The sequence below is a fragment of the Cyprinus carpio genome, chromosome B11 (genome assembly GCF_018340385.1).
Source record: "Cyprinus carpio isolate SPL01 chromosome B11, ASM1834038v1, whole genome shotgun sequence".
In the NCBI taxonomy this organism is placed as follows: Eukaryota; Metazoa; Chordata; class Actinopteri; order Cypriniformes; family Cyprinidae; genus Cyprinus; species Cyprinus carpio.
This window is the reverse complement of record NC_056607.1, coordinates 18,104,613-18,131,264: the sequence shown is the minus strand read 5'-3', so window position 1 is coordinate 18,131,264 and position 26,652 is coordinate 18,104,613. Positions and strand designations below refer to the sequence as shown.

General features: G+C 34.8%; 1 protein-coding gene across 9 annotated transcripts in view; it reads left to right on the top strand.

The window, feature by feature from the left end:
• The window catches only part of LOC109108295 (membrane-associated guanylate kinase, WW and PDZ domain-containing protein 1-like), a 127,405-nt gene that overhangs the window by 30,194 nt on the left and 70,559 nt on the right, over positions 1-26,652 (top strand). Inside the window, exon 1 of one of the 9 annotated variants that reach the window (XM_042734347.1) lies at positions 11,569-11,575. The exons of the other annotated variants lie outside the window; for them this stretch is intronic. The gene's annotated coding sequence lies outside the window, so the exon portion shown is untranslated. Of the gene's footprint in view, positions 1-11,568; positions 11,576-26,652 lie in introns of those variants that run through there. 9 annotated transcript variants of the gene reach the window in all.

Here is a 26,652-nt window from a genome sequence, read left to right as displayed (position 1 = left end):
GTTTTAGATATAATCTAAGAAATATTTAATATTTAAACATCTTTTACATGAACTAAATCTGTTAATGAGAAATTGTAAATCAGGCCCCACATGTTGATGGTCAATGTTTTTTTTATTTTTATAAAAAATGTCCATTGATTACAATATGGAACAGAAAAATGCAGGATTATCAGATTTGCTATTGAAAATGCATTAGGAGTACAGTAAGCAGTCTATTTTGAATTAGTATTAAATTAATCCACTTGTGGGTAGCGCATGGTTCAGTGCTAAGAATCTGACACAGGAGAAGAGCTTTTAGCTCTGTTTATTCAACTGGAGCTTTGTCGCTTTCTTCCACAAAAGCTTGAGTGGAAAATTCCTGTTCCAGAGTTTTACACAAAGCCAGAGCCCCCCGGTTCTCTTAATACCAGTGTTTGACACTTCATCAAGAAGTTTTATTCTTCAGAATGTGGAGTTTGAGTAGTGCAGTCCAGAATATGCAGTCGATGAGCAGGAGAAGGAAATAGATGCACAAATGTAAACTCCCATGAATCAATGTGTGGTGTGTCGTTGTAGACACAAAGGTGTTGTATAACAGAGTGTATAACAATACATAAAGATGTATACATCTTTTTACACTATCGTTTAAACATTTGGGGTGGTAAGATTGTTTTAATATTTCTGAAAGCCCTTTATGTTAATTAATGCAGTAATATTGTGAAATATGATTGGGTCAATCCATGTCAACTCAAACAGTAGTCCCCGGCTCAAATTTTTGATTTTGTCAATATTTTTTCTGGAGAAAGATAAACGTGTATAGTGAAGAAATCCAATATTTTAAAAGTCATAATTGTATATTTGCTGAGTAATTCACTTTTTTTGTAGAGGATCAAAATGGCAATTCAGAGCCAAGTTACAGGTTAGTAAAAATGACTTGAGAAAGATGACAGCATCATTTTATTTTTACACAGAGATTGGTATAGGTCTATTAGTAAAATCTGTTGACTTTGAGCAATCTTTGTTGCATTATATGCCAGTGGTGACCATTCAAAAATTGGAAAAAGCACTTTTCTATTTTTTTTTCCTCCAAAGTTTGCATGACTGTAACTCAAGAAGTATTAAATATATCTTAATGCCCTTTTAGATTTTGGGTCTAAACAAACTTTTATTTTGGCATCTTAATTTTCAAGCCCCTATATGGTTTAGTTCCAGAGATATTGCAATCTCAATTTGGCCTCCAGGAGTAAAATTTTAAATTGTACACATTTTCCATGGTTAAAAAACAAATGTGGGCCACTTTGCATACAGGTGGTACTTATTTCATTTTAAGAGGAATGCCTGAAGAATGCATAATGTTAAAACTAGAAATGTATCTTGTTTCCCTCAATTGCATAGAACACACCTGAGTTCCATAAATATTGTTTTTCCAAAGTTTGTGAGCATGTAACTCAAGAAGTATTAAAGTTATCTTAATATCTTTTTAGATTGTGGTTCCTGATTAGCTTTTCTTTTTGAATCTTAATTTTTAAGGCCCTACATCATTCACTTCCAGAGATATGGGGTTCTCATTGTGGCACTATGTCCAGATTGTTGATTACTACCCATTTTCTGTGGTTAAAAACCAAACGTTGGTCATGTGACATACAGCTGATGCTTATTGTATTTAAAGAACTATGTCTGAAGAACAAATAACATTGGTACATTGGGCTGTATTTTTTTATGGACATTTCTTAGAGTGTAGTGTAGATGTACATTCATTAAATTAATCCTGCAGCCTGTAAATGTAGCTTAAAGCATCTGGTCATCTTAAAGGGATTTGGCAAGGTGGTGTGTTTGCAGTGCAGGAAGTGGATTAGCCAGTGTGTTGTAGTACTTGAGTCCATTCCTGAGACATCTGACTCGAGTCCAGCTCCCTGTGGAGTGATCAGTGCTGTTACCTGTCTGCTTTAGCACTCTCACTGATAATCTGCTCTGCATGCAGTAACACACAAGACTCTCGTGGCTCTTCTCTAGTATCTGCTCAACCATCATGCCTAGAGCCCCGTTTGCTCTCGCTCTCTCTCTCTTTACAAGAGAGTTTGGTTATTAACATTAGTGAAAACTGCATTCATACTCAATACACTTAGCTAATAAATCTGTAATTTAAAAACAGTTGGCACTGACTGATTTGTTTCAGGACTGTATTCAGTTGTCACTCCTGTAAATAACCAAAAAGATACTCAAGTATAGTGTTATATTGTAATGCATTATATTTAAATCAACTCAGAAAAACTAATTATAAATGTAGACATTTAAGTCAAGTAAGAGGTTATCGTAATGCTAATTATTATTTTATTTATGGTTATTTAAAATGATTTTAACAACATTCTTTTCAGAAATTCTAAATATTCAAGTTAAAACCAGGGTTTGTATTCTTAATACAGTTGTTCTTTATTGCTTTCTAAAGTTTTAGATTTTTGGGGGGGATACAAAAAAATTCTAAAACTTTATAAGTTAGAAAATAAGAAGAATTGCTTTCTTAAGAATACAAACCCTGGTTCTAAATGTTTTCTAACCTTCTAATCTTTTTTTTTTTTTGTACTGTTGGTACATTGTCTGGATAATACTCAAAAGTCTCCAAATTTATGTTGTGATTTATTAAGTGCATATGGGTTTTTTAATAAAAAAGTAACATTACATTCTAACCTTTGTGGGTGATAATGTTAGTGGTAAATATGTTTTTAAAGACTTGATTTCATCCAGAGAGAGTGCAGAACACCAGTGATTGTGAAACAGTGAGCTGTAGAAATGTTGCATGGGGACTCCGTCTGGCTCACAGTTCATTGTTCATTTCATTTATTAGGATTCCTATGGTTCGAGATGTTGGAGAGGAGACTGTGAAGGGAAAATATTCTCAAGTTTTCCCCTCACAGCACCTTAAGAGACACAATTACTCAAAGTGCTGTATAGAAACTCTTGCCTCCACAGTTTATTTTACCATCCTTCTGAGACTCTGATAGAACAGGCCAGACTGGAGTTTTTGTTTCCATTGACACCTTTGCTGTTATGAGTTCAAACAGAGCCAGAGAGACTGGCACACCCTGACGTTCCTCAAGCTGACTGTTCGCAGACATTTCGGTGAAGGACAGCTCATGGAAATTTTCTCTCTTAATGGAGGCAGTGGAACTTTTGGCTGTGCAGTGTTTTATTAACCGTTTGAACCTCTTGCTCTCTTTTTTCTCTCTGCTCTTTCTCTCTGGGGCAAGTATATTTAAACACTGGTATCTGTGCCTGAAAATAATTAGCTGCAGCAGGTCATAAAAATAGTCTCTACCGCTTTCAGCAGTTGTGTCACAGTCAAACAGAGGTGACGAATGCACAGGCTCTGGGCCATGCAAGGGTTAAAGCAGAGGTCTTGTCATCTGTGGGGGGTTTTCAGACCCTCGGGGAGCTAGAAGTTTAATCTAATTCACTAATTGCTATAATGTGGAGCTTTCGAAATGTATTATCCCCCTCTCATTTTCATTCTGATTTTATTATCATTTTATTATTTATTAGTTCTTTCTTATTAATATCGGTCTAGTGTCATCTCATCACATGGTGACACATGATATGACTAAATGTAAACAGAGATCAAATTCAAGAAGACCAGAAGTTCAGATAAGAACTTTCAGAAATAAGAATAAAGCAAAGGCCATTTTTATTATGAATGGGCATTTCATAATTTAAAATTTAAAATGTGTGGTTGTGATGTTTAACAACTTATTTAAGACAGTCAGTCATAGACTGTAATTATGTGACCATTAGAAAGTAAAGATTTCATGTTCAGACAGCCTTGAAAAAAATTCTCGTGGGATGGGTTAAGGTGGGTCAAGCTGGAAACAATGCTTGCACTGAAGGAAGTCCCTCAGGCTGTGGCACACTGCCATATATTGTACAAAAACATCTGCAGTGTCTCTCTTTACCGGATGAGTTGATTGTTTCTTGCTTTTATTTTTGTATCTGGTCACTTGGCTTTTAGTTTCTGTAGAGCATATTATTGACCCTGCTTTCTAAATGCATGCTTTTATCCTGGCCCATGCCTGCAGCTCTCCTCTCCAAACTGTTTTTGTTGGTCAGAGTGGATTCAATGCTGCCTTTCTTCAAAACCTTATTTAGCTGTACTTCATGAGAACCTGAATCAGCTGAAGACATTGTTATCCATCATTTTTTTTAGGTCACTTTTTTTTTTAATCCTTTGAGATAAGGAAATAGATTTGATATATTTAAGGAATAATGATTGTTTTCAAGTGGATACATATACTGTATTACTATTCAAAAGTCTGGGGTCAGTAGATTTCACACACACACACACACACACACACACACACACACACACACACACACACACACACACACACACACACACAAACACACGCACTGCATTTGAAGAGTCTGGGATCAACAAGATTTTTTGCTCATCAAGGCTGCATTTATTTGATCAAAGATAGAGAAAAAAACAGCAATATTGTGAAATATTTTTACAATTTAAAATAACAATTAATAATTTGATTATACTTCAAAATATAATTTATTCCTGTGATGCAAAGCTGAATTTTCATCAGCCATTACTCCAGTCTTTAGTGTCACATGATCCTTCAATATGCTGATTTATTATCAATATTGGAAACAGTTGTGCTGCTTAATGGAATCTGTGATACTTATTTCAGGATTCTTTGATGAATAAAAAGTTAAAAAGAACAGCATAATCAAAATCTTTTCTAACAGCATGTCTTTACTATCACTTTTTATCAATTTATCACATCCTAGCTGAATACAAATATTTATTTCAATTCTTAAAAAATTACTAATCCCAAACTTTTGAAGGGCTATGTTTGTATATGTATATGTATATGTATATGTATATGTATATGTATATGTATAAATATATAATTGTGCATACACTTAAATAGATCTTAAATAGAAACTTTGTCTCCAGCAGGTCTTTCGACTGATGCTACATTAGTGGTCAGGTTGGCCAACAATATCCCGCAAAGTGTCATACAGTCAATTTTACTGCACCAGAGCATTTCCAGTTCTAAGAACTTAGTCAGCACTGAGCTGAATTTTCTGCTGGCTCTTTAAAAGCCCATACTGTATATGTTGCTTGTACATAGTTTATGCAAGTCCGATGGGGGCAATATTCACAACCACTACTAATTCATGTGAATTTCAGATTCATTGAGTATTATGTCATTTGTAAGACCATTTTTTGCATTCTCAGCACTTATCAGTTGTTGTTGTTTTTTCATCAAAAAAAGGAGTCAGTGAAAATGTTGTTGGAAAAGGTCCTGTGATGAATGGCTAATGGCTGCCATCAATGGTGGTCCTGTTCCCTGTTGATGGTAATTTTAAGAAAAGCTTTTATATATGATTGTTTTCCTCTCAGCAGTTTAATGTTACTGCAGTGAATCAAAAAGTGAAACTAAATTTGCATTTTATTGAATAATGACATTTTAAAAAGTGAAAGTAAGGAAACAAAACTGCAGAATAACTGCAGTAGCACAATAAAAGTCCCTTTAAGGCAAGTCAGGTCGCTCAACAGCCATCTCGGTAACACCTTGTAATTAACACACTGTTATTTTAGTATTATTTATATGCTGTTATATTATTTATTAATATTTTGAATTAGCTTTAATTTTAATTTTTTAATTTTAGTTTGCTTTTTAGTCATTATGTGCTTTTGTCCCTTCTTTATTAATTTTTTTATTTTTAGTATTTCTGTTTTCTAATTTCTAATTATTTAATTAAATTAAATTTAATTTCACTTTTTCATTTTATTCAACAAAACATATTTTAAATAAGTTTAATTTGTTATCCATCACTCATCAACAACACTTGCATGATTATGCAATATTATATAAATATTGCAATATAGCTTTTTATATGTTGTACACATGCTAATGGACAAACGTTTATTATATTTAGATTTTTCCTTGTACACTTTAGACACTATAGCCAATTGTTAAAAACAGCTAACTAATAAGTTTAATGTTTTGTGATGCAGGCTACATTTGTCACTTTTTAAAAAAAAAACAATTTGTAGACATTTTATCTTTTATTTTTTGCAGTGCCTGGTTATTTTAACTCTCTGCGGTGTAACAGTTTCTTTTAAAAGTTTAGAAACTTCAGACTGGTGTGTATATGCTATACTGTAACAGTTGGTTTGCTATCTGATGTGACTGGTCTGTTCTTGGGGCTGGACGATCTTCCCTGCCGGTCATTACAGCTTGCTGCATTCTTAATCAGACTGAAAGGAAGAGCTCTCATCTGATAGGGAGATGGATGGCCTTCACAATGGCCTCACAAGGGTCCTTGTTTCTGTCTCACTCAGTCTGTCTCTGTTTTTTTTGCCTGTCTCTTAGCATAATTAGAAGTGAAGCTCAATTACATAACACTGTTTCTGTCTCACTCAGTCTGTCTCTGTTTTTTTTGCCTGTCTCTTAGCATAATTAGAAGTGAAGGTTAAGGACATAAGACAGTGCAGGAGATCGGCCTGAGAGATAGCCCTCTATTTCCTCCCTCTGCTTGTCCGATAGGCGGGGTCAGATCCTGGCATGTGAGGCATGTGCTGTTGGAGAGGGGAGGGCGGTTATATAAACTCAGGATCACTGCCCTGGGTCTCAGCTGCCCTGCTTGAGCAAATGGGTATGACATTACCACAGACCCCATGTCTCTCTTGCTTAGAAATGTTTTCATGTGTGCGTTTGTGTGTGTACGGCCCTCCCGCGTTCCTTAACACGCCATGCGGAACGTCACCGAGTGCAGTCAGATGGTTTGCATGCTATAACAACAAAAACAACAACATCCAAAAATCTCAAAAAAATAAAAATACTTCTCAAGAAAAATACTTCTCAGCGCTTCAAACTGAGCACACGGACCGGCCCTCAAAGGGTGACATGGTGGTTCTTATTCTTCATATGACTGTTCTTGTATTGAAAACATCAAGCACTGCATTTGCAGAGTAAACACCTCTCCCAGTTGAACAGTTTTAGTAGAGCTCTCTCTGTGTTCTTGAGCATTTCATTGAGGAATGCCCATCTGGTCCACTTGCTCTCTCTCTTTAGGGCTCAATCAGTTCATTTTCTGTATGGGGTAGTCTAAATGGGTTTTGATATTTTACTCTCTCTTTCTCTCTCCTTGTTCATGATGTGTTTTTTTGTATGCAAGTGATTCCAGTTGTCTCCGGATCTTCTCTCTCTCTCTCTCTCGTAATCTCTCTCTCCTCACAAACCATTTTTCATTTTCTTGTGTTTGTTTTTTAATGGATTTTCCTTAGAGAATGTGAGGTTAGATAATTTGGCCAAATAATGTAAATATATAATTTTATGTTCTCTCTCTCTCTCATATCTCTCTCTCTCTCTTCACACACACACACACACACACACACACACACACACACACACACACACACACACACACACACAAATAATGTGACATGCAGTTTTCTTTCCCATCTTGACATATTTCCTGTTGTTCCTAGACATAATAAAAGGCTTGTTCCTTTTCCTTTAAACATATAATATTTACTCTATACTATTTAAAATACTATATATGTGTTTATTTGACAGCACTAATATATATAGATATACATTAGTGCTGTCAAATAAACACACACACACATATATCGTGATATATTAATTATATATATCGACACATTAATATACATAATTTAAATATTAAATTGTTATATTATTTCATATAATTTATATTTTATATATCTCTCTATATATAGTGTTACTGTGTTTTGTTAACGGAAATATCAATGTATCAAGTTAAAATTTTGCTTATAAAAAATTCATTTGGTTTTTATATAAATTTCATTCTAACTCATAATTTAATAAAATATGTAAAGCATAATTTTAGTTCACTTTTCATTAATTTAATTTATATATATATATATATATATATATATATATATATATATATATAATTCATTTAGTTTTAATGTATATTTCACAGTCTTAATATAATGCAAGAATATCTAGCTTTTTTTATATACATTTTTTATAAATACATACACATGTATATGTAATATTTTTTTTTTTTTTTAGTTTAATTCTTTTAACTCCATCATGCTAAAATTTTACCCAAAATATTTGTTTTCTCTGCAAAAAAAAAAATGCACATCTACAAAACAATAATAAATCCAGTTAATATTTGATTATGAGATTTTCTTCAAACGATATGGAAGTGTTGTGACACGCGCAGACAAGCAGTCCATCTATCAGGCTGCTGAATATGGATTGGTGTTATTTTTCCCATCTTGGCTCATGTTGACTAGAACATATTAATATCATAATAATGTTCTGACACATGTTCATTCTCGAAATATAGCCCATTCTCATCTTTCTTTAGGGATTTTATTGAATTTTGGTGTCAGTCCCTCTGATCATCCCTTCAGAGCACAGGAACGCTGTCAGCCGCTGGGGCTTGTTTGCTGTTTGCATGACAGACTCATTTCCTCAGCCTCCGCTCTGCTGCGCTGTCGCCACAGTGATCTTTGCGTGGTTTTTCACATCCGTGCAATCAATCACCATGTCCCTCACGCTTAACGTGTTCAGCACACTGATTGAAAATGAGCCCAACAGTTTTTTCAATGAAATAATAACGTTAAAGTTCTTTTTAACAATGTGCATGAAAGCATTTGTAAGACAACAGACAGACGCCATTGGAGAGCCTGTCTAGTATTACACCTCTCATTTCAAGTTACATGAAATATTAGACTCCGAGTTTGTGCTCTGTTTTGTTTTTTTGTTGGCTCTGTTGGTCTCCCGCTCTATCACACACAGGCACACATGGTTTCGATTGAAGTTGACATTTGAGGTCATCATTGAGCAAGAATTGTAAATGGAGTTGATAAGCCATGAAATTATCCTCTGTAGAGACCTTACTTCCACGGGATCAAAGAAAAAACAGTCAAAACTTCTCTCTGTGTCTTTCCCACACACACACACACACACACACACACACACACACACACACACACACACACACACACACACACACACACACACACACACACACACGTCATTCATTCAGGTGCTGTAACATATCCAGGGTGCACCCAGAGTTCACAGGTACTAGTGTTCAGACGCCACGTCACTTCCCAGCCATGCTGGATTTGATCTGTTAATCTTTTTCAGTGATTTTTTTTTTGTCCTTATGGAATGTGTAAACTCTTTATTTGAATTTTAAAGGGGTCATGTCATCCTCCTTTTATAATTTTTTTTGACTGTGGTTCACTTAGAAGTCAATTATATTTGCAATATAAACAGTGATTTTTAGTTTTTTGGTTTCTCTCTCTCTGATTAAATGGGCTGTTTTTTTCTGTCCCTTGAAGTAAATGTGCTCTTTGCATATGAGGATTCAAATTCTTAAAGTTACAGTATGCATTTTGACTGCATAGACCTCTGTGCACAAATATGACCTCACGTTGTGTCAATCACATATACATCATGTCTGATGAAGGGCTTGGGCCCGAAACGTTACATGTGGTGAGCTATCATTAAAATTGCTAGGAGCATTTTCTGGTGTGCGGACTCATTGTTTACCTTTGCAACTAGTCTGCCCAGCACCCAGTTTTTATTGTTTTGGATGTGCGCGCTGTACCTTTGAACTCTAATCACATATACACACTGCCTCCGAAACTTACATCCGTCATAAAAAAAAAAAAAAAAAAAAATGGGTTGGGTTGGGTTTGATTTTCTGCATTTTTTGCATCCGTAGCAAGCATTTTGAGAGGTGTTTCGACAATTCAGAGCCACTGTACAAGTGAACGCCAAAATCCAGAATGGTGATTGTCAAGTTCATCCACTTTGTCTGGCAGCACAAAGCACTGTAAAGATCCTTGCACACTGAGTTCACAGAAATTGGTGGTCTTCTTTTTAACATGTGGCTCCAGTATTGCTAACAAAGCATCAAACTGAGCCACTGACTTCCTGAAGTAAACTTTGAATGCTCCTGAGGGGGAACTCTCCTTCCTCTCTATACCTCAGGATTGGATGGACCTAATATTTCCTTTCTTTTTCTCTTTTTAAGAAGCAAGAGGAAAACAAAATCATCCTCACTACTTAAAGAATCCATTTAGTACTGTTTTGCGAATTTTTTCGCAACGGATTCATTAAGATGCATCGGACTCAGTGTGCAAGGTTTCTGTGCGTGATGAATTATTAGGATGACGAATAGAAAAAAGCGCATACGAAAATTTCAGACTCAAGGTCCTTGCACATTGAGTCTGAAATTTTCATATGGGTTTTTCGTATTTTTCGTATTCGTCATCCTTTCCTATTAAAATAGGAACGCAGCAAAAATGCAGAAGATCGTACCTGGTCCGATTTTTTTTTTTTTTTTTTTTTTTTTTTTTTTTTTTTTTTTTTTATGATGGAAGAAAGTTTTGGAGGCAGTGTCTAAACGTGATTGACACAACGTGAGGTTGTATTTATTTTTCAATGTGCGTTAATTTTGGACGAAAGTTTTGGACTCAATGTGCAAGGACCACCCAAACATTTGACATTTTAAAGCATGTTTCAGCTTTTTTGTTTATACAATGAAAGTCATTGGGGTTTTAAAAAATGATTGGATCCCACTGAGTTTCATATAAAAAAAATGTTTCACAGAAAAAACTAAAAAGTCCTACAAGTATGAAACAACATTAGACATTTCATTTTAGGGTGAACTATCCCTTTAAATAAAGAAGTGACATAATCCAAACAGAACTGCTGTGGTGTACTCAAATGTAAATGTGTATTGGAGGGTGTTGGTGGTGAGGAGAGGTTGCGGTTCTCCAGCTCAAAAAGAGCAATGAAGATCTTAAGTGTGCCAGTGTGCTGACAGTGTGGAATGAGGGAGACCTGGAAAGTTTGTCTTTCTTTCCCTCAGTCCCACCCCCACCTCCCTGTGATCTCTATCACAGCTGTGTCAGTGCTGTAAAAAATCACGTTCTTCCCAATTAGATCTTTGTCTGGTTTACCAACCCATTTCTTCTGCGTTCACCTCCGATGGCTCTCAATGGAATTCAACTTTTCTGTAAGTTTGCCACACAACTAGGGAGGTCTAACTCAATTTTTACCCACAAATACACAGAGGACCAAGGCGCTGAATGAGATGGAGTGCTGAAAAATATCTGTTCTGGGAAGCGAGGTTTTATTTGAACCATCTCTCTGAATTCAAAGCCAGATTAAAGCTGCACCTGTACTTAAAGGGATACTCCACCCAAATATGAACATTTTGTCATTAATCACTTACCCCCATGTCGTTCCAAACCTGTAAAAGCGACGTTTGTCTTCGAAACACAATATAAGATATTTTGGATGAAAACCGGGAGGCCTGTGACTGTCCCATAGACTGCCAAGTAAATAACAGTGTCAAGGTCCATAAAAGTTATAAAAGTCATCGTCAGAATACTCCATCTGCTATAAGACGTGCAATCTGGGTTATATGAAGCGATGGGAACACTTTTTGTAAGCAAAGAAAACAAAAATAACGACTTTATACAAAAATTCCTTTGTCAACAGTCTCCTCTGTGTCTGTGTTCCGAAGACGAACGAGGCTTTTACGAGTTTGGAGTGACATGGGGGTAAGTAATTAATGACAAAATTTTCATTTTTGGGGTGGAGTATCCCTTTAATCCCAAAACAGCTCCTGACGTTGATTCCCAAGCATTTGTGTTGGAGCCCTTGTATAAAGTTCTGCCATTTGGCACGGTTTGGTTATTGTGTGGTGGTTGTAGGTGGTCCGGGGTAGGCGCAAATGGGTGGAACAGTTTTACCAATTCAGCACAATTGTACTGCTGTGCACATCTGGAGAAAGGGAGAGGTCTGCCTTCTTGGATTCCTTTTTTTTGGCATCTGGAAAACTCAATCACTTTGGAAGTACTTGGATGTGTTTAGTGTGTGAGCCTCTTAGAAATGGTAATCTGCTGTGACATGTTAACATAGCATGTGATGGCACATGCCGGCGTATGAGCTTGCGTGTCAGCGAGTCCTGCAGGAGGTAAAGTAGTAAGCGAAGGTTGAAGATTCAACGTCTTAATGTGGCATAAAGTACTTCAGCTAAAGAGCTTACAGCTTAGTTAGGATCTCGTCTTTCTCTGTCTGCAGACAGAGAGAGAGAGAAAGGAGTGGCATTAAAGCGAGGGTTGGTTGTAGCTTTTCTCTAGAGCAAAAGTGGGATCAGGTGCTGTGTTGTTGCCGTGATTTTACTAAGGTACTATAAATTATGTTGAATTCAGTATTTTTTTGTTAAATTTATTAGCAATTTCTGATTGGAAATGGTTTCAGATTGCTTTAAACATTAACAACACTTTACTCCTGAACAAGCGTTATTTAAGCAATAATTTCTATACATAGCTCAAAGGGTACGGGTTCATTTCGGGTTTTCTAAAATGTCATATTTAGGTTACAGGTTTATTTTCTGACCCTAAATATGAGCAAAAGTAATAGTGAAGTTCTTGGTCAGCTAAAATGGTTCATCAACACATATGGTTCTCATGTGTGTGCATGTGTATATTAATGCTATTCCTTCTCTTTTTTTCCGGCACTTATGACCATCTTTTTCCACTTTATCCTGTAGAAATCCAAGCTAAGTTTTTTGAATGTTTAGTCTTGTTTCCATTATCCGGTGTGTGGAGACTCAGAATGTTTTGTGGCTGCAGGGTTAAAGGCATGGAGGGCAGGATGGAGGAGTGAGTGAAAATGTTTTGTTAGTATGTGGGAGGGACGGTCGAGTGTGGGGTGGAGTCTGGATGTTCTGGACTGGTGCCAGGTGGAGTTGTTGGATAATTGCATCATTATCTCCGGTTCTCTGTGCGTGAGCTCCTTCATCTCATTAGACGGCAGTAAAGTGGTATACAACGGCCCCACTGCACGCTTCTTTGGCAAAGCTTGTGCTCTTTAGCACTATTAGCTGCGGTATGAAATTAATCATAGCTTTATTTGTGTTCCGTACATGTGTTACCTTTCAGCGGCAGTGTAATCTAACACTACGTCAGAGTTGCAATTAGAGATTGGGAAAAAAATATTACTATACTGTACTGTATCAATATTCTCATAGCATTTTGGGTCCTTTTTTACATTAAAGAAATGTTTAAAGTTCAATATTTATACTTAAAAATGTTGATTACTACAGATGATAATTTTGATAAAAACGAAAACAATGAAAGAATGTTTTTTTTTTTTTTTTTGCTTTTATTTTATTTTATTTTTTTTTATTATATATATATTTTTTTTTTTTTCTTTTTTTTTTCTTTCACCTGGCCCCTGGTGAATCCCACATCCTACTTGCATTTGGATGTTACAAGGTGTGTGAATATCTCAGAGTGAGATTGACAGAATAAAGTCATGATCATTTACAAGCCTTTAGTCATTTAATGAATCCTTTCGACTTGAATTCCATCTCTATTGGCTCATAATATACAGTCCCGCTGATTGGTTCTACCAAGTAAAATATGTTCTGCATTTGGATCATCTCCCACTCTGTGCTTTATTTCCATAGCACTTTCTGAACATGTGCATATTGTTTAGGACAGGTGGGGAAGAGGAAGTGATATTTTCCAGAGAAGAAAAGATGAAACATAGAGGCTCTTGTAATGAGGGGAGATGATATTGAAATGGAGATTATATTATGAAGAACCTATTGTTGTGGTTCTTGGTCTCAGAGGTTGATGACATGTAGCATGAAAGCGTTTAGTCACAGTGCAGAGGAATGAATGATGAAGGAGGATGCACTGCAGAAAGCTGTCACTGCAGCTTCATGATTAATTCCCTCTCAGTACAAGAGAGTCTGCAGCCACTACAGCATAGACAAACCTCTAAACGTCTGCATTTTTGTTTAGTGTGTTTGCATAAACTTCCCCCAAATATGCATTGTAATGATGAAGGATTGTTAAAAAACCATAAGCTTGAAATGCAGAGTGTCTCTGTGATGTGACGCAGGTGATCAGCGCAGTCATGCATCGTGCCTTTGTTTGTATCAGTGCAGGTTGGTTGGCTTGACAGATTGCGAAGCCCCTCGGGGTGTGCGCCATTAACAGACTCTGCACATATGGGCACTTGATATTTTAAGCATGAAAATTTAGGGGGAAAAAGAAATTGGAAAGGCTAGGCATTAAAATTGCATTTGCTTCACATTCCCTTGACTACTCAAAGAATATGTTTTGAATGTTTTTGTATTCTAACCAAACCCCCCCCCCCCCTAGAATAGCCTGGAAATTGTTTTTATCAGGCAATGATGTGATGCTATTTTTAGGCCTTATCTATTAATTTAGTAAAAAAAAATACATTGAAATGCAATACATACTAAAATTAATACACACATTCAGTGATATAACTTATGTCTCTTACAATATGAGGTATCCTGATGCTTTTATGACAAGGCAAGGTTACTTCACATTGTAATGCTTTGTAATGCTTTGTGACTCACTAAAAACGTCATATTTATGAGTTATTCATGATGTTTGTAAAAAAATAAAATAAATGTAAAATGCATTACAGTTCAGAAGTTTGAGGTCAGTAAGATTTGAAATGCTTTTCAAAGAAGTATCTTATACTCAACAAAGCTACATTTATTTGATAAAAAATTAATAAAAACAGCAATATTACGATTGACAATAAATGTTTTCTATTTGAATATATTTTTAACATTTCATTTTTTAAACATTTCATTTTTTTTTCAAGCTGAATTTTCAGCTGCCATTACTACATGATCAATTTAAATATCAATATTAATTTCTTTCAGCAAAATAGACTTTTGAATGTTGGTGTATTTAACATGCCTTGTACATGTTTTTAAATGTATGGAAAAATTATTATTATTGTTATACCACATGACATTTTTTGTATAAAATGTATTTTTTTTTATTAATGTCTTTAAATTTTAACTTTTCTTGAAAATGATTTTTCAAACCATATGAAACCATATCAAAGATAAAATCTTGCAGTATTCTAAACTAGAATTTTTAAATTCTTTATTGTAGACCCTCTTTTTATAATGTATTGTTTACAACTTATTATTTATGTATGACAGTATGCAAACCCTACAGTATGCAAATAAAAATAAGAGCTACCATATTCAGACACACTTTCATTACACATTCGTGTACCACAGTTTCAGAGAGGCTTAGGGCTAGATTTTTGACTGATCTAGGATTTGAAGCTCTCTTTTATAGCTCATGCGATTTGGGTTGTATTTGCTCTTTTTCATCTGTTTTGGGATCATTTTGTTTGTTTATAAAAACATATATTTAATTTACAACACAACAACGCTACACATAAACCCCCGCTGTGATGGGGTATGAGTGTTACGTATGCTGTGTAAAGTGCCACAGTATGCATTGCTCTAGAGGAGTGGATTTGGGCCACTGTTAGATTAGTGTGTCAAAGACTTGTTTGGGAAGGTGCCTAAGCCTGTGTTTATGATGTATGTGTTATGTATGCAATCTCTCTCTCTCTCTCACTGAGTGTAGTTAAATGTAGAAGAGTGGGGCAGTTGTGTGCATGCACTAGTGTTACTAAATATAGACTGAGGCAGATGTGGCGTGTGGAGGGAGGCCCTGATGTGGATAACATCACCTTGCCTGTCTCTGTCGCATGTAACATCCTGCTGGCCCGTGACTCAGCATCACTGCTGCAGAAAATAGGACATGGCCATCGGCTCAAGGGTCAACGCCAGCCTGAGGATAAGAGAATGACCGGAAAAGCCTGGAGGTGGGATAGCAAAGGGTTGTGGGAGTAAAATCCCAGCATTAAATAGTGGCAGTGTTAGGTAGAGCCGTAGGGAGGAGTGTGTTTCTCCAGTGTGTTTCACTTACAGGTGACAGTTCATTTTTATTGCTCCGTATGAAACGTCCCATCTGGACTTTCTAAATAAATGAGCCTTTATGAAGACCTTTCTCTGATGAACTATGCTATTATGGTCGTTAATTTCTTTCACATTGTATTACATAGAAAAAAGCTATAGATTGTGAAATTTAATTTTTGTCATTGCCTTGTCAATGACTCAACACACTAGCCTAGCATATACTGTATGCAAATGATCAATTGTGTTTTTATTAATGTTATACTATATAAAAAAAAATTTCAGTAGAGCATTACAAACAGCTCCTTCTGGGATATTTTTAAATAAATTTTTATTTTATTTTTATTTTATTTATTTAAATGTATTAAATGTAGTGAATGTAGTTTTTAAAGAACTGAATTGAATTTTTTATTTTATTTTATAATGTTTTATTTTTACATTAGATTTTTTTATTATTTACTTTTTTCTTGTTTCTATTTCTTTTTTGTTTTACATTTTATTTTATTTTATATGAAATTTTATTTGTATTTCATTATTTCATTTAACTTTATTATTTTAATTCATGGTTTAATTTTTTTATTTAACCTTATTTTATTATTTTATATTATTATTTTATTTTCTAGGTGTTGTAGGCCTCTTTGTGTTGAACATGGACATCTTTGTAGCTACTCTTATTTAACTCATTATAGCAGAATAAACTAAATTAGTGAAACGCTTTAACTGAATTAAAATTTAGGGTTGTACGTTTATTATTCCCATAAGATAATATATTAACTAGCCCTCTTAACAAATAAATCTGGCATTTCGTCTTTGGACCATATTCACACATGCCCCCTAGTGACGGTCTTGGAAAGATTTAAGATGGTGTTGGTGGTCTGGTCTTGGCTCAGCCGGTTGCTATCTGCTTAGTCACAGAGCTGTTCTCCTTGAGGCTCTGTGAGGATGGCACATGCTTTATTTAGTTATTGTGTTGCATCAGCAAAATGAAAAATCATTGCGACTGAGTGAGAGCGAGACAGGTTGGTAGGGTTCCTGTTAGTATGGCTGGCGTGGTGCCACACTCATGAAGTGTGTGTTGGTTGGGTGGAGGGGTGCCATATTGACTTTTGAGCGCACCCTGCTGCCATGTACATCACGGGGGGGGGGGGGGGGGGGGGACTGTTGTCCCTGCGTGGGGTGAGAGTGAGTTATATCAAAGAGGCTTTAATCAAACCCAGTGGTGGGGCGAGACCAAAACTGCAGCGAAGCGAGAGACACATAGTGTGACGGAGGGTAAAAGAAAGTGACACATGCACCAAGATGATTAAAAAAAGGAAGAGAAGGACACAGGAATGGATTGAGGGAAACAATTAAAGTGGGAGAAAGAAAGATGCCATGGAACAATAATAAGGTGGAAGTTCAGAGGAAGGAAGGAGAGTATGAATATGGCCTTCAACACTGCAAGCTCAACTCAGTGTTTTATTAAGAATGGGGCTTTTTGTTTCAGTCTGCGGTGCGTTAGAAAGTCCAATAGTCCTTTGCGTCATGGTTGGGCTGGAGAAAGGCTTTGGGTAGAGAAGGTGTAATATGTGTAGCTGATTTTTAATCCCTTATTGGGTTTAAAAGTGCTGTGTGCGAGACATTTAGTACCATGTGGCAGATGCTCATTTAAATGTTCAAGAAGGAAATGGATGGCTAGGTTTTTTTTATTTTATTTATTTTTATTTTTGTGACAATTTCTGACACAATGTATTAACCTACAGCAACTAGTAGATTTATACAAAAAAAATAATAAAAATACATGTCATTTCTTTCAAAAAAATTACATTATACCAAAAAGAAACAATGCTTTGAAAATATACCAAAATTATACAATTAATAGTGATACAAAAAATTACAAAAAATTATATACAAAATAAAAAACTGTTTTGTATATGTGTAGATTAATACTTTTACATGTATTTCTGGTTATTATTTCAAATAAAGAACATATTATGTTAGTATATTAACTAAAACATAAACTAAAATTAAAGCAAAGAAAAAAAACTTAATAAAAAACTATAGACGAAAATGTAAAAAACAAAAACTATTTGAACAAACTTTCTTAAATTAAAATAAAAACAGAAAATAAAAACTGATTCAAAATATTAATTAATGTTTTATATAAATGTTAATTTTGAAAGATTTTTAAACTATTGTTACACTTGCTTGCAAACCCCTTTCTGTCTTTGACCCATAAATATATATATTATTATTTTTTTTTTACTTTGTGTCAGAGTTTGCTGGAAACTTTGCCTGGTGTGAACTCTGTGGTCAGTGTTAGTGTTTTTTTTTTTTTTTTTTTTTGTCATATTTTTATATAAAAAAAAATTATAAAAAAATGTTCTGATTATATTTACATAACCTGATAAACTGAATAAAAGCTTTAAAATATTCTTCATGACTTGACTTTAAACCTTTCTTCTCTTGTATCACAGTCCATCTCAAAGTCACTGTTTCCATTGTGAACAGCTTTAGTGATATATCATGCACATATGATAAGACGGTCTTTCTTGGCTGGTGACATTCTGAAATGGAAAAAAAACAATGATTATTTTACAGACTAAAAATATCAGTGCAAATTGATCCCAAACATACTTACACATTTTAAAGTATTTACCCATTCAGAGAATTCACACATCCCACAGAATTCACACAATACTGTCTGATAGCTTATTGTGCCATTTACTTATCAGGCTAATAGCACTTATACCCCCCAAATTCTAGGACATTATCACCTGTCCCTTATGCAGCAAGCAGATATTTGGGCAAATAAGCAAAGGACCAGTTAAGTACATTTTATAATTTATAAGATAGACATGAGCTACACATATTAATAATCACAGAAAAAAAATATTTAGGCATTCTAACTTGAATGTAGATTATCCAGTCCAGTAAAACAAGATGATGTGCTTCAAGGGAAGTTCACAGGTTGTGTGATTTTATGGCCAGGTAAATAGGCCTATTTATAAAATCTAGCATCCAATAGCATTGCAAGGCTAAAGAGTAGGAGCCATTAATTGTTTAAATGTGGTCTTAGAGGAAAAAAAAAACATGAGCAGCTTTATTTTAGTCATGCTAAAACTGATATTGTAATATTACAACAGTGGGCCTTACAGGGTTAATGAAGATCCCAGATGGGCACATTCGAAGACCCTGTAGATGATAAATGCATCCCAGGTCAATCTATTTCCACCTGCTTATACTGGCTGTCTTATAAATCTCCTTTTGTAATGTCCTGAAAGAGCCAGACTCCTGAAGCAGCTCTTAACACACATGTAAGGTTTGGCCTAGTGAGGAAATATTTGTATGGCAGACAAACAATGATGCTAAGCTGCTTTAACAGGCGTTCCTATCAAGAATGCAAGCTAGCAGTGTTAATAGGCTGTGCTAATTAATTGTGTTACTTCGCACCGGGTGTTCAGAGTCTTAATGCTTCTCAAGGGCCTGATTTGTTTGGCGGCGTGAAAGTTTAATTTGGTTGTCTGATGCTTGACTAGATTGAGTGAAAGAAGGTATATACAGTGCGTGTGTGTGTGTATTTATATGTATGTATATATGTGTGTTTGTGTGTGTGTGTGTATATATATATATATGCTTCATTACAATGTAAAAAGATTATATATATATATATATATATATATATATATATATATATGTGTGTGTATCTGTGTGTATCTGTGTGTGTGTGCATACTGTATATATGTGTGCATATATATAACTAATTTAATGCTAATTATTAAATAAAACCTATTTTAAATTACTATTTAAACTTTACTATTACTATTTTAATATTTCAAAATCATTTATTCCTGTGAAGATTAATTTTTTAGCATCATAATTCAAGTCTTTAGTGTCATTTTAATATGCTCAAGAAACATTTCTTAGTATTATCAATGGTAAAAGCAGTTGTGCTACCTAATACTTTTATAATTATAATAAATTTTTTAAACATTTATGTAAATTGAAATCTTTTATAACATTATAAAGGTCTTTATTTTTATTTTTTAAAAATCTTGCTATCCCCAAACTTTTGAACGGTAGTGTATATAAACTTGTACTTCTTCCAAAAGGGCAATTGTGAGATTCCTGAGTTTGTGCTTCTTTGAGATGCACCAAAGACCTAAATGCGTTCACATTGACACTCTCACCCATAAAACACTCTGATAACCCCAACAGTCAGACACAAACACAAAGGCCAGCGAAGCTAAAAAGCCTGTCTGATGCGATGCCTGCAGTCAGAGAGGACTAATATAAATGACAGCTCTATCTGATCAACGCCGCATGTCTGAGATGAATCATTGGAGGCATATTTTCTGCCCAGAGTGCTGGGAATCGATAAAAGCAATCTGGAATGTGGTAAACAATTTCACTTGCTACTGGAGAGAGATGCGGCTGTAAAGTGTCTCTGTCTTTTTTATCTCGTATGGTCATTTGAAATCCTCAGGATGAACGCCGATAGGCTCCGACTGTCATAAATTTCAGCACAAAGCAGTATGTTCCTCCTCATAAATGAAGGATTAACATGACACTGTGACTACACTTATATTAAATATTACTGCTACATTAACACATTAAATGGTTCTCATTTTAATTTTTTTAATTATTATGTTTGGTTATTTATTAAGTTATTTGATATATATATATATATATATATATATATATATATATATATATATATATATATATATAGATATAGATATAGATATATATATATATTTAATACCTCATTTGCCATCACTTTTTAATTATATAGTAGTAATATATATTCACACTCAATATTAATCACGCTTTTGGATTTATAATTAAAAAAAAAAAAAAGTTATTACAATGTGTTTTAGTTTTTATCTGTTTAATTGGGGTTATTTCTTTTCCAGTAAATGCAACAGTACCTAAATTTATTAGCCCCCAAAAAAAAGTTTAATGTACATCAACTATGTTGACTAAAGTATTCCCACACTCTTAGATGCTGTAGTGGCTTCATTTTATCCATTTTTATTTTCAAAATTCTGACATTATTTATAGAGTGCATAATTTGCTGTTTAAACAGGCAGACAGTAACTGCAGGTACATATTTTTTACAATATTGTTTGAGCTTGTTACCATTAACCACCAGTAGGGGGCGGCACACTTAAACGTCAAAGCTGGATGAGTGCTGATCTGACCAGCGTTTCCATGGCGACAAGGCTCAGTGTGATGCAGGCCAGGCGTGATGGCGGGAAACAGAGAGGGCAGTGTAGAGCTGAGCAAGAAACGAGAGCAGAATACCAAACAGATGCCTGTTTACAGACCTCATACCTGTTTTTCACACAGACTCTTGGACACATGGATCTACAGATAAGCTCATTAGAGGACACTATCTATCTATCTATCTATCTATCTATCTATCTATCTATCTATCTATCTATCTATCTATCTATCTATCTATCTATCTGAAAAATGTATAATAAATATAGATGTTAAATATAATAATAATAATAATAATAATAATAATAATAATAATAATAATATTTATTATTAATACATATGTTATAATTATTTCATTTGTAGTATATAATGCATTATATTATATAATTATTATAAATTATATTTTTAGTATGAAATATATACATTAAATAAAAATAAAAATATTTTTCTATATTTTAGCATATTAAAACATACAGTCAGGTTTTTTTTTGCCTGTGGTTTTAACCTGAAAACTGTTCAGACAGAATTGAAATTTAAATGTAGATTTATAGATTTTATTAATTTTTTTGAATATAAATGATTTAATATTGCACACATTATATATTATGTCAGTATTTAATTACTTACAAAAACACAACAACAAAATGTTAATATAAACATACAAAGATGGTTTCTTTTCTGATAATGTCTCATATATATTTTTTACCCTTTCTATTACTTTGTGTACTGTGTTGGACTAACTGGAACTTGTCCCAGCACTTAAGTATCCTTGCTCTTTTGTTTAACTGCTTCTATTGTTCTCATTTGTAAGTCGCTTTGGATAAAAGTGTCCGCTAAATGATTAAATGTAAATTATAAGTTCAACTGCTCTCCATGCACCTTTAACCTGAAATATGTTCAGATGGAAATGGATCATGAATTTACACTGGACCAAAAGACACTCAAACGCCTTTCCTCATTTGTGACCCTGGACAACAAAACCTTAAGTCCCTGGGGTATATTTGTAGCAATAGCCAAAAATACATTGTATGGGTCAAAATTATTGATTTTTATTTTATGCCAAAAATCATTAGGATATTAAGTAAAGATCATGTGATATTTTGTACATTTCATACTGTAAATATATTAAAACTTAATTTTTGATTAGCAATATGCATCGCTAAGAACTTAATTTGGACAACTTTAAAGGCGATTTTCTCAATATTTTGATTTGTTTGCACCCTCAGATTCCAGATTTTCAAATAGTTGTATCTTGGCCAAATATTGTCTGATCCTAACAAACCATACATCAATAGAAAGATTATTAAACTGTATAAATCTCAGTTTCAAAAAATGTACACTTATGACTGGTTTTGTGGTCCAGGGTCACATTTCAAGTCTTCTGCACACCACTGGTTAGACTGTGTGTGTCAGACACTTTCTTTACTTACATGTCAGGCCCCAGTTTTTTTCCAAAAGCCTTTCTGAACAAAGTTATATTTCCTGCTTTCATGCTCAGGCAATCGAAAATGTTCAGAAAGTAGCTTGACTCCGAAGAAATGTGCAAATCTGACAGTTCTTTCATTTTCCATCTCCAAAGCCAAGCAAGTAAAACAAGCCTCCGTTCAGTTACTGGATTTAATTTTTCCAAGAACTTAGGGCTGGCGTCAGCTGGCAGTGATGTTTCTGAGTGGTACCAGGTCCTGTATTCACTCACTCACACACACACACACACACACACACACACACACACACACACACACACACACACACACACACACACACACACACACACATATACACATACGCTCGCTCGCTCGCTCTCATCTCGCCGTTCTGAATGCCGGATGCTTCGTCTGATCCAGTAATCTCTTCTAAACACACTGTGCAATAGTTTATTCTGATGGGCATTGAGATCCAGCAGGTAATTGGCTACTGAGACAGTTGTCTTACACACTTGTGTAAATGTAGATACACACATGCTGGAATCAATCCAGCGTGCTTTGGCTGTTGTGTTAAGTGGGCGCTCGCAGTTGGGAGCTTATCGGTATCTCTGCCAGGTGCAGTTGATTCGGTAGCAATTTGTTTTCTAATTATCTTTTTTAGGAGGGATTTGGGGTTCGGACACCAAATGGTGTGTCCCCTAGTATATGCAGACCCGCATGCGTTAATATACACAGACTCAAAGAGTGACTTATCTTTCTCTCTGCAGTGCCAGTTCATTGGCCTGTTTCGGAGAGTGGAAGAGTAAAATACCAATGAAAACTCAGTGCTGCTACTTGTTCATCTTCACACAGGATTATGGACACTAAGCAAAAAGAAAGCAGTCAGCTATGTAAGATAAGATGTGCACCGTTGGGCCGTTGTAATTTCTGTCTAGAAGGTCTGCATAAATCAGTCAGCAAAAAGAAGAAGGATGCTGTCCTCACAACAGATATCATACAGCTGTTTGAAAACTGCAGGATGAGTTGAGTGCTCAAAAAACATTCAGTACCAATAATTCACTTAAAAAAATAAATCCACTGATAAATCCTCTGTGTTCTGGAGTCATTTTGCTGTGTTTGGTATTTTTACTTTGATTTTGTGGTTCTCTATGTGCTAGGATTTGAATACTGTAGTTATTATTGGTTTTAAGTTATGCTGCTCCCCAATAATCATATTTTCTTTGCAAAACACTTGTTTCTCGAAAAGGTGCTTTTAGAGCCATTCTTTACTCTGCACTAAATCCACTTCCATATCACTTGCAACACACATAATAAGATTATATCTTGGCTAATCTACTCGCTGCGTGTAAAAAGTGCATGGTCTGTGTAAAATGATACCCTTAACATTTTAGTACACTACATTTTTTTACATTTTTTTTTTATTCACTAGAACAAATAATGCACATTAATTCAAGGCATTATCCAAGGTTCTTTGCTCTTTGGAACACTTTGCTGATCACTAACATTCTCATCAGGCCAAACTGACAAATTGACTACTTATTTGATCTTTAATAATGTCTGTAAAAGAAAATGCATATGCATGTATGATTCTGAACATGCAGTTCCAGGAAAAATTTTTTTTGTTTTTTACTTTTTGTTATAATAAAATGTTATAATAAAAATATAAAAGTTATAATAATAAAATGATTTGAATTATTAATATATATATATATAATATATATATATATATATATATATATATATATATATATATATATATATATATATATATATATATATATATATATATATATAAAATTGTATCTCTTATTTCTGTTCATTAGATTTTTTTCTTTTCAATTTAGACATTTAGTTTTAATTACTGTCATAACTGATTTTTTGGCATCTGTACAATCTTTTTGTTTTCACATCCCTCTCTTGGTCTCATCTCTGCAGGGCAAGATCTTAGATCTCATCTGTTTTTTCAACGGGTTTTAAATTTTTTTTTTTTTTTTTTTTTTTTTACCATTGTTGCCTTGAGTCCGACTAGTAATCAGCTAATTGGAATAAAGTGAGTTTGGGATGATGGATGGGGGTGGGTGTGTAGTCTGGCTGCTGTAGGTTTGAGTAATGACTTGCAACCTGTTGCAGGGATCAATTCACAGCGGTATGCTGTGGCGCTAACATCAACGCCAGACTGCACACACCAACTCAACAGGAATTTCACACTTGCACATTATTCCCGTTTTAGTTCTGAAAAAGCAGTCTAATGGGTTTTGCATCGAAGTGTATTTTTAGACTTGGATGTGGCTAGATTAAGAAACAATCCTCCAGAGGTTCAATTAGAAGAGAAGAACTCTTTTCTGACCTTCTAGCTTGAACATTGCTTGGCAGAGCTGTTACTTGTTCTGCAGCTAATTGTACAGCCTGCTCAACATGGTGGCAGTAACACGAACTGTGCATCAAATGTGTGCAATGTGTGCAACCATATCTGCTGTGTTTTGAATCTGTTTTTATTACATGAAAAACTTTGCATTTTACTGGACGACTGTAAACGCTCTGGATTCATAGACCACAATGTTATACAAACTTAACACACGCTAAAACAAAAGTCAAATTAAAATCACCTTAACACTTTCCTAATTATTTTTTTCATTTTTTTCATTGCAGTGAAAGAGCTTTATTCCATATATCTTTATCGATTATTCCATATTGTGACTTGCATCAGAGTGAAACAGATTATTGCTAAATAAAAACAAATGTAGGTTTGGGACTTGGTCCTATTTGTCGTTGTTGATGGAGGCAGATCTCAAGCTTGCAGTTGATTGCAAGAGAGGGACTAAATGATGGAAAAAGTCTGTCACCGGAGAAGAAGCCTGCAGTTTAGAGTAAAAATTAAGTCAAAATTGAAAAATGAAAAGTATGCATGTATAGATCATTCACAATGCAATCAATAACACACATTTATGAAATTGATCGGGTGAATTTCCATTTCATGCTAACTTTAAAGATACATAAAGCCTCCGGATTTCTAGACCACGATATTAAAGCTATAACCAGTTTGTGGTTATTATTATTTGTTTGAATACGCTATGATGAGAGTAAATGAGGGAGTATTGAATTATTTTTTATAGAAAAGGACAAAGAGATTCAGATTCTCTGTAGAGCCTTAAACTCATCCTCCAAGCATAAAAGAAAATAGTTTGTATCGTTTCTGCAAAATGATTATCTGTTTCAGGGAAAATTGCTGTAAGTGCTCATTTTTAAAAGCAAGTGTTTGTTGAGTTTGGTTTGTCTATTTGAATTGGCTGTTTACATCCTGTGATGCTTAAACTTGAGTTTTTAAACCTTTTTAATGTGAATTTTTATTTTGAATTTTTTTTTTTTTTGTCTTAGCCCTTCTTTTATTTCTTCAGTCAGTGCTCTATACAAAGCTAAACCTGGTTATATACAAAACACTGGAGAAACAGCATTAGATATCCCAGTGCATTAATGACAAGATGATGTTTCTAAACTGGGATCAAGCTTTAGTTTTAGAAATTATTGTGAAAAATTGCTGTTTTTTTTAAGTACACAAAATGATGATCATGAGGTTTTGCATTTACTGTGCACCCTCGAGGAGCCCAGATCGGCATAAACTTTGCAGTTTATTATTAACTGACAGTCTGTGCTGGTTTATGTCATTCATAGGGAGATTTTAAGGGCAGAGGGCAGCTTTTGAGACTTGCAGCACTGAGTATCGCCAAGGCAACCAATTATGTATGTTCATAAAGTTTTAAAATGCAGTTTCATTTGATCAACGACAGACTACAGAGCGAGCGAGAGAGAAACTGATTACATCATTAGGCCTTAATGAGACGATCCATTCAAAGAATTCTCTGGAAATGCAATATTCCCATTAATCTGGTAAAGGGAAGTCCCTGGAGTCACTTGTACATGTGAGGAATGGAGAGTTTGTGGGAAGGCAGTGCCGACGACTGATCTGGCATTGTTGCGGGCACCCAGCGGACCCACATTAACACATAAACAGCTTTTGGCTATTGGCATCTCTTTGAAATGATGCTGGGTAAGCGATCTGTGTCTTCTAAACAGATGGTGGAGCTGAGGGTGGGAAATGTTTCACATGGCCCACTCTATTGCTTGCACTGGGTCGAGGTGGCAGCCAGGTATCCCCATGAGTGTGAATGGAGGTGTACTACTATGTGTTAATGTCTCATGGATTACGGTTTCACACCCATGCGCCACAATTAAT